General features: G+C 44.4%; 1 protein-coding gene across 1 annotated transcript in view; it reads right to left on the minus strand.

Moving 5' to 3' along the window:
* The window catches only part of LOC130387304 (catenin delta-2-like), a 78,921-nt gene that overhangs the window by 39,979 nt on the left and 28,942 nt on the right, over positions 1–10,000 (minus strand). The window lies entirely within an intron of this gene.

Genomic DNA, 10,000 nt, shown 5'->3' on the forward strand with positions numbered 1-10,000 from the left:
ACACACACACACACACACACACACACACACACACACACACACACACACACACACACACACACACACAGACACACACACACACACACACATGTTTGAGTACAGATCACTGACTGAATGGTGATGGAATACTTGAAAATGTCTCAAAATTATAGCCTCATGAAAAGCCACATAAACTGAAATCTCAACAGGAACATGAACTCTGACAAATGTTTAGGTTTTAAAGATTTCTTTGGGCTGATTGACACCATGACGCAATAATGTCGTTTCCAAATTTGTTTCTGGAATACCAACGTTTTATATTTATTTTATGTGGTTCAAAGGGCATTTCATGGGGGTCTGGTCCCCGGCGTCTTTCTCATTTCAGAACAATTCATGTCCTTGAGGAAGTGCCCTTTAACCAAGAGGATGGGACCAGGTTTAATTTGGAGACGAGACGGCTGATATTGTTTCAGGCATTGGCATTTACAAAATGAAACCGAAAGAGAGCGAGAGAGCGAGAGAGAGAGAGAGAGAGAGAGAGAGAGAGAGAGAGAGAGAGAGAGAGAGAGAGAGAGAGAGAGAGAGAGAGAGAGAGAGAGAGAGATTAATGGAGAGTGAGATCAAGAGAGAGAGCAAGAGAGAGAGACATTAATAGAGATGGGGAGCAAGAGAGAGAGAAAAAGCGAAACAGAGAAAGTAATAGAGAGAAATGGATAGAAGTAGAGAGAGGGAGAAGCAGAACAGATGTGTGTATCATAATGCGATTCCAAATGATGCGTTTTGAGAACACGATGGTGGAGGAGTGAGGCAAAGGAGGAGGTGAGGCAGAAGGGAGGAGAAGGAGAAGGAGGGAAGGGTGAGGGGGCTGAGGTTTCTCTCCTTTTCTTGCTCTCCGATCGATCAGAGCATGGAAACAACAGCGTTCGGACCAGTCAGAGTCTTGTTAGTGTGATGAAGCAGAAAAGCCTTTCGGTTTCCTCAACGACATTATTACCCAAGAAAATGTCTGGGATTAATGTTTTCACAGGCTTATGTTTAGAGCATGAACTGCGTTTTAGAAAGCCCAGCTGAAGAAAATGGAAAACAATGGGAGGGTTAAAGTCAAAAGCTGGAAGCCTGACATTTGCAGGGGTTGAAATAGAATAAGTATAAGTGTCTGCATTTTTAAAACTGTCTGCATTTTACAAAGGTGTTACGTCGTGAATTTCAGACGTATCATTTTCACACTCATTTGTTGCGTTGACATCATGACAAAACAAGCATGCATTATTAATAGCATGATATGTGACTATAGGTCTATATTAGGTTTGAAGGGCCTGTCAAAGAAGTGCCTAGTGAGCAGCAGTATTAATAAAGAGGCAAGGCAAAGGGAAATTCCTTCATTGTATAACTGGCCCATTTTATTAGTCATCAATCAGATGAAACATCTATGGTGTCACCGACGTTTTAATACAAGTAGTATTTCAATAAACTGATGCGGATGTTACAATGAAACCAATACTAATTTCTCTTTAATGCTGCAAAAATCGGGAGATCGAGATCAGAAAAAAACACACACAAATCCAAACACAGAGCTTGGTCTATTTCATCCCCCCTGCGTCTCTCTCTCTCTTTCTTAACCCACCCCTCTCTCTCTCTCTCTTTTGGCTGGCAGACCGTCACCCCAACGGCCTCCTGGGTAATCGAGCCTCTAAAAGCCCGCTGGACACGACCACAAAATGGCAGTTGGTCTAGGAATAACGTGTAGCGCATACCAACACACAAACACACACACACATATGAATGGACATACGCACACTGACACACAAACACACGCGTACATGCACCCCACTCAGAGCTGAGCAGCATGCGATTAGCCAGGCCAACGCCAACTTCCCTTACTCCCTGTTCCACAGAGACAAATGGCGGCAGAGCAGGGGGGCAACGCCTTCCACCTGTCGCTCTGCCAGGACCCTAGGGCTGACCATTAAACCCGCTAAACACTCGCACTCCAGGTATTATCCTATACCGTTTAACCTTCTAATCTAAACACTGGCTCTCCAGGTATTATCCAACACCATTAAACCTTCTAAAAACGGTGCCATGCCGTAATTCCGACGCCTCATTGTTCCGACGTCTCAATGGTCCGAAATATTTCCCATTAGATCGACATGCCACTATGCCGACGGTTCAATGTTCTGAAAACGGAACCCGAAGGTCCGTTGGTCCGACTTTTTAAAAAGGAGGAGCATTAGGCCGACGGTTCAATACGCCGAATAGGCCAAGGCACAATTCCACATGTGTGATTATGAAACCAAAAATAAAAGACGAAAGGCAAGTTCCAGCAGTGCACTTCACCAAGCCAGACTGTTGCTGTGGGCTTGAACGGCCACAAGAGGTGAATTTATGAAGAGCACGTTATAGCCTACAAGGACTAATACTTTTCCCGTAAAGAAGTCAAACTGAGTGAAAAACAAATACAATTTGTATCTTTAGTAGCTGTGTGTGGGCCTATATGTGTTGTTTACTGTGTTTACACTGGCCTTTTAGCCTAAATAATTTCGCTGGTATTGATTTAGTCAACTTATACCTCATACCGTGTGTGTGTGTGTGTGTGTGTGTGTGTGTGTGTGTGTGTGTGTGTGTGTGTGTGTGTGTGTGTGTGTGTGTGTGTGTGTGTGTGTGTGTGTGAGAGTGAGAGTGAGAGTGCCCGTGTTGAGAATTAGACCTATACGCTCTCTGTCCATGGGGCTGAAACACCCTGTCGAAATGAAGTGAAGCGTTGTCACTTTGCTCTCCAATATTCATCGTGTACGTGATATGTAGGCCTATGTTGTAGGCTATTTTGGAGAGAGAGTGAGAGAGAGCGAGAGCGAGATATAAAACTCTTTATATGTAGGCATATTCGGCATAACAGTCGGCCTAATGCGCCTCCTTTTTGAAAAGTCGGACAAACGGACCTTCGGACCAATGGGTTCCGTTTTCGGAACATTGAACCGTCGGCATAGTGGCATGTCGATCTAATGGGAAATATTTCGGACCATTGAGACGTCGGAACAATGAGGCGTCGGAATTACGGGCAGGCCCCCTAAAAACGGACTCTACAGCTAGTAGTATCATACACTATTTAACCTTCTAAACAGTGACTCTCCAGATATTATCCTACTACGTTTAACAAGCTTAACACTCCACTCCAGGTATTTTTCCATGTCATTTAATCACCTACATTTTCTACAGGTATTATCCTACACCATTTAACCAGCTAACACTCCAGGTATTAAGCAAAGAAAGATACAACAAGATACAAAGCAAGATATAGGAAACGGAAGAAAGGCGCACAAATAAAGAGTAACTAAACTCCAGCCTCAAAAAACACAGCAAGAGTTAGAATTTGTGTTAGCAGAAAACACAGACATAGACAGAAAGACCACAAGAGAACAGCGAAACCGAGAGAACGAAAAAGGGAAGGGAAGAAAAGGGGTAGCCAGACGGAGACGGAGAGAGAGAGAGAGAGAGAGAGAGAGAGAGAGAGAGAGAGAGAGAGAGAGAGAGAGAGAGAGAGAGAGAGAGAGAGAGAGAGAGACGAGAGAGAGAGAGAGAGCGATGCGGAGAGTAGAGCTCTAACTGCAGGCAGGGACACAACACGTCTCCACGTCTCCTGGAAGCAACTGGCGGCCAGAGAAGTGAAATCTCAACAGAGCAACGAGAGCAGAGAAATATAATTATCACTGTGTAATATCTCCGCTCTAAACCACATGAGATGTATTCAGGACACATGTCGCTCCGACGATGAAATATGCAGCGCTGCGTTGCGTTGATCAATCTCCCATAACATTCATATTTTAAACAGAGCTTCATTCTGTCAGATGTTGTCTGTCACGCTGTTGAGAGAGACAGCAATGCCGGGGAAGTGACGCAACAGTTTCTCCTTGCGAGACAAGGATTCTTGGTTCGATTACACCACAGCCATGCCTGTCGGTATCCTTGAGCAAGAAGACCTTGAATCGGAACTTGAATTACACTGTACCGGAATTAATTGAGCTTTGCTTTGGATAAAAGTGTGCAAATTGTCAATAACAGTATTAGTAATCACTCAGTCATATATATATATATATATAGCACTCCTCTCATGTATGTATGTAGCCTAACATGCTAGCATTACATTACGTGTACGTTATTTACCACAGTTGTCACAGTGCTGTGAGGTGTCCTGGAGGCGGTAGACGACTGAGACAGCTCTAAAGGGGTGTGCTTATCTGGGTTCCTGAGTCACCACTATTTTCTCTCGTATTGATATTTTCACTCTCAGCGCTTCATTGTTTCCTCTGTACACAGACGTGTGTTGTCATAATCTTCTGGGGCTAGCCCGAGCCAACATGTTGTTTGTTGAAGGGCAAAGAAAAGAGAACCAAAATGACTCATGTAGGGCAAGAAGGTTGAATGGAATAGAAAACAAACAGCCTGTTTACTTTTTTGAACAGCTTTAATAAAGTCCATTTAGCACTTCCTGATCTTCAGCAGTTTGAGATTGGGCGTTAAAAACCATGGCAACACATATTAGTCCTTAACACTTAAATAACACCTTAATAACAAGGTCGTGTTTGAATAGGGTGACCAGATTTGAGTTTGTGAAAAAGAAACATGGGTATTTTTTCTTTAGTTCGCCCGTGAACTTACATTTACGTTTAGGCATGGCTGCAGATGTAATGTGCTGTTGTAAACAGAGTGGAAGCGGCAAGGTGCTCAATGTTGCCAGATTGGAAATGGCAAAGTAACGTACCAAAGGCTCAAAATGGTCGTATTTGGAGGATAATTATCGTGGCTCTGGCAACCCTGAGATCGGTCGCCCAATGACAGACTCTCTCTACAGTCAGCTCGCGCAAGAAGGTGGAACGTAAGGGAGATACCATTTCCAGAACTTGGAAGGCCGTAATAACCATAGACATATACAATGGTAATAACTAGTAGGTTATGTGAAAGACCCAGAAACACAAATATGCGACGAGGCAAAAACAAATATGCGACGAGATAATGTCCGAAAACCGGACATTATCATCAATTAATAAAACCCCCCCGGACGCCCCGGACGGGACGTAAAAAGTGGACATGTCCGGGGAAAAGAGGACGTTTGGTCAGCCTATGTTTGAAGGCCTATTTCTTTAAATGTTCTTTGGCGCTAATGGTAGCAGATTGAAATACCATGGCAACACTTACTGATTGCTGAATGCTTAAATGTCACTTTAATGAAGTCTGTTTAACATGTCTTACACGTTTGGTTAACCTCATGCTAGCAGATGCTAATCATTTGGGCAACACTTCCCCTGGTCCCCGTGGGGGCCCAGGGCCAGAGGGCCAACTGAACTTTGTTTGAAAAAAAAAAAAATATATATATCGGTGGCTTGACCCCACCCCTCAACAGACGTGCCCGCAGCATATGTCACTCCATTCTACGGGCCGATAAAGGCCTCGTCTCATTTGACGTATAAAGTACCAACACACACTCATTCACACACACAGACACACACGGCAGATGCTGTGTCGTACACGCGGTGACCTGTGGTGAGTGATTACGGGTCGAGAGACAATGGCCAGTGGGGAGAGAGAGGTCTCATTAGCACCTCTGAAGATCCTTCGGCCGGGACACAAAGACCCAGGATCACTTCCTCCTCTTTTAATGGCCGCGGCCGCTGTTCAAACTGCCACTTCTAAAGGCCACCCTCCTGGAATGTCTCTGTCCGAATAATTATTTAAACAAATTAAGATAAGAGGTCGGCTCGCTGAGGGTTCACTCTGCTGTGAAGTGTAATATCATTTATATGGGAACACAAAGGCCTTGAGAAGTCGTAAGAATTCAAGAACAACTTAATAGATTGACAAATAAACTGTCAGATTGAGTTGATAGATAGATTGATAGATAGATTATTTGATCGATCAATTCGTAGATAGATGATAGATAGCTGGATAGATTTACCTTTAAATCCATCTATCCATCTATCTATCCATTTCCATTTCCATATCCAGCTATCGATACATTGATGGATACATAGATAGATCAATAGATGGATACATTTACCTTTACGTTATGATTTCATAAAAGCCAATTAGCAGACATTAATATGACTGTAATTATGTTTAATAACCATATCGGAAAAACCAGACCTGTGTTTCTTCCTCTACCGAAACTGTCGTGGAAATGAGAAAAATAACATGTAGACATAAAGGCTGAGGATGAACACCCCAGGGTGGGGTTCATCCTCATTGTGACGGTTTAGTGTGTACAACTGTGGGGCCAACTATAGGGGCTCGCTGTTCCCCATACACATCCACTGAGTTACACACAGTCAACCGTCACAATGATGATGGACACCGACATTGAGGGTTATGACCAACCTGGAGCGGCGGAGGTGGCACCACGGCCCTCCTGGTGCCAAGCCCATTGGAACACACAGGATCTATTGGATAGAGCTGTTTAACAAGTGCTTAATGGTAAATACTCAACTCCCCGCTCCAGGGGCTCTGACAAAACCCTGGCGTGCCGCCGTGCGTCCACAGACCGGGTGCCCAGTGTTTGTTTGTCTGTTCGGTGATTCCGCAGTCAAACAAAGTGTCTGACCGACGAGCGAGAGACACAGAGAGACACAGAGAGACAGAGAGCGAAAGAGAGAGGGAGAGAGAGAGAGAGAGAGAAAGAGAGAGAGAGAGAGAGAGAGAGAGAGAGAGAGAGAGAGAGAGAGAGAGAGAGAGAGAGAGAGAGAGAGAGAGAGAGAGAGAGAGAGAGAGAGAGAGAGAGAGAGAGAGAGAGACAGAGAGATAGAGACATAGAGAGAAGGAGACAGAGTGAGACAGTGAGATAAAGAGAGAGATAAAAGGGGACACAGAGAGAGACAGAGAAAGATAGACAGAGGGACACACAAAGAGACAAAGTATGCGTAATCCCCAACACACTTTGCCCTGTCACAAGGAGCGGAGCGTCACAGGAGTGGAGACAAATCTGTCTTCGATTAAAAGTTCATGTTGCTCATTCTGCTATATTTTTCTTGTTTTTCAAGACAGAGTCGCGTGCCGCCCTCCACACAGTTCCCTTCCTAACATGTTTGCGGCCCCAGAAACAAGAGCAGCGTCTGGGAGTTAATTAGCTCGCTGAATGACTCACTTTGTGTTCCTTTCTTAAGCCACGCTGGCGCTCTCCGAGTCTAGTCTTATAAAAATCGAAAAGAGGATGACGTGGCAACACAGTGAGTAATTAGTTAGAGATAGAGGGAATTCCCTGGTCGTGGCGACCAGAGTGTGCATGTGTGTGTGTGTGTGTGTGTGTCTGTGTTTATTCGGGTGTATGTGCTTGTGGGCAGGCCGGGTGAGAGAGACAGCGAGAGAGAAGGAGAGATAGAGGTGAGGAGAGCTGAAGGAGGCGAAGGGAAGGGGGGAGGGGGAGGCAGAGAAAGAGGGAGATGAAGAAAGGATACTTTTTTCTGTTGTGCTTGTGAAGCAGCCCGCTAAGTGCATTAGTGGTGTTGTGACTAGAGTCTGTCTGTTTCGTAGCGCAACGGGTCCGGGAATCAGGAAAACGTTTTGTTAAATTCCTCAACAGAAGCGAGGAGGGCAATGGTCCAAATCCAATCAGACAAAAGCACATACGCACACCCTCACATATACACAGACACGTACGCACACACATTTTATTCCATACTGCTAAACTGATACTAGCTACGCAGTTGGTTTTATGCAGAAGGCACTTAAATAATGAGTGGAGGGATAGGATAGTAAGTAAGTAGTAAGTAGTGGTTAGGGTGTTTGACCCCCATCAAGTGAGTTCTGGGTTCAAATCCCAACTCTACAACGTACTGTAGATGGTGGTGTGTAGGAATGGAAGCATTCTTATGGAAGATGCCTAACCCATACTTGCTCCGTAAGCAGCACAGACTAAACTTAAAAGGTGAGGAAATACCAAAGTTGTACCAGAGTAATATATAAGAATAATAATGGAAAGAGTCATGTATAAGGGATGAAAACAGAGCCAAGGTTACCTAGAAGCAAATCTGCCTTCATGAGGCCAAAGAACCCTATGGTTCTCTTTGTCAAGAAATGGATTCCAGGATACAAATAATTAAAGCTTTAAGTGTTCCTTTCTATGGGTTAATCAATGTAATGCTAGGTTTATTAAGCCGTACTCTGTGCGGCGTACCAGGAGCATCCCTTTTATCTAGTTCTGGTGTCTGCTCTCATCAATGTAGAAATGGATAACTGTCGCGGCTGAAATGATTGCGTTTGTAAATGAAGGTTCCATCAATCTGTCCAGGAGAAAATGGATTATTCAAATGCGACCAGCGCAACACAGGGACTCTGAAATGTTGAGGCGATAATGAGGGCCACTAACTGCAGCACTCATGATGCTATAGAACCAAATAACCCTATTTTACTTTTTCCTTACTTTCTTGTTTTCTGAAAGACGACAACAGATCCACATCTTTGAGTCTCTTTTACTTAGCCTTTTCCTTACTTTAGGTCGCATTGGAGGGAACAGGCTGTCCTCTGAGACGTATCAGGAATATGATAATCAATGCACTCTATTTTGATAAGGAATAAGAGTACCGGGCACAAATGTCAACCCTAACTTTGTTGTATCACCGTCTGAAATGCCACCGCTCCAAGATAGGGCCCTTGAGATGTGCAGTAAAAGAATGGGTTTGTATTGTAAAGTTACTACAGCCTAAAGTGGACCTAAATTGACCCTGAATATCCAAAACTGTTTTTTCAAATGTAGTTTTTTGTAGTTTGTGATGCAATTACCATTAAGTACCATTTTGTTTCAATCATTTTAAGTGATTCCATAATTCCATCTTGCTCTCTGTTGACTGCAGCCATGGGGTATGGACGATGTTTCAGAATTTGCATTTGACTTGGAAATATTCCTGTTTTCTGTCTCTTACGGTAAACCGGCACCTAGCACGGGTTGTGTGTGTGTGTGTGTGTGTGTGTGTGTGTGTGTGTGTGTGTGTGTGTGTGTGTGTGTGTGTGTGTGTGTGTGTGTGTGTGTGTGTGTGTGTGTGTGTGTGTGTGTGCGTTTGTAACAAATGTATGCTGTCAGAGCAATACTGCAAACAGACACCTAGCAATTAATAGGCATTTACAGGAGCTTCAGTACGCTGTTGTTGCTTTCCAACACACACATACTGTCCATTCACACACATACCTAACATAGCCTAGCTTTATGGACCCCGGTTTGACCACAAGGTGTGTTTTTCATTAGCCAAGACAAATCATTTCTAAATCAAACAGTTTGTGACATCGCAAGTGTGAGTGTAAATTTCCCCTGGTAGGTCAAATAGAGGCCCTTTAAAACCAACCATAGCCTCAGCCACCATAGTGACCTTGATAGCTCTCTAGGAGCATTCATTAATGGGTACTTGTGTTTGGGAAAAGGGTTTAATTGAGGCAGCAAACGAAGGCCAGAGCCATGGGACTGTGGCAATTCCCTGCGGTAAAGGCTAGCTTAGTTCCCATGGTAGCGGTAAACCAAATGACGTGGCTAACAAGGTTGCTCTGACCTTGACTTACATCTCAGGCCCCTGTTTCCTGCCGACTTCAAGCATAACAGCAGCAGTTCTAGGGATAATATTGATACACACAGACGCAATACATACAAATGGGTGCATACAAACTAATCAAAGTCTCCCAACTCAATGCTGTAGCTCAGGAGGTAGAGCCAGTTGACTGGTAACCGGAAGGTTGCTAGTTCAATCCCTGGCTCCTTCTGGCTGAGTGGCAAGGTGTCCCTGAGCAATGCACTTAACCCGAACTGCTCCCGACGAGCTGGCTGTCGCCTTGCATGTTTGACAACGCCGTGAATGTGTGTATGAATAGTTGTACTAACCGCAGGCCATATCCAATCACCAAAAAGCGAACCGCGCTTGCTAGCTGGCATCATGTACCGCCTCTGTTCAGGGCTGGTACAGAAAGAACCGTCCAGGATCGCGTTGAACAGTCTGTTTGACAGTCTTAACGCCAGCTCAAATTGTTCAGACACCAGAACACTGTGGTCTCC

This window comes from Gadus chalcogrammus, chromosome 8, assembly GCF_026213295.1.
Source record: "Gadus chalcogrammus isolate NIFS_2021 chromosome 8, NIFS_Gcha_1.0, whole genome shotgun sequence".
In the NCBI taxonomy this organism is placed as follows: domain Eukaryota; kingdom Metazoa; phylum Chordata; class Actinopteri; order Gadiformes; family Gadidae; genus Gadus; species Gadus chalcogrammus.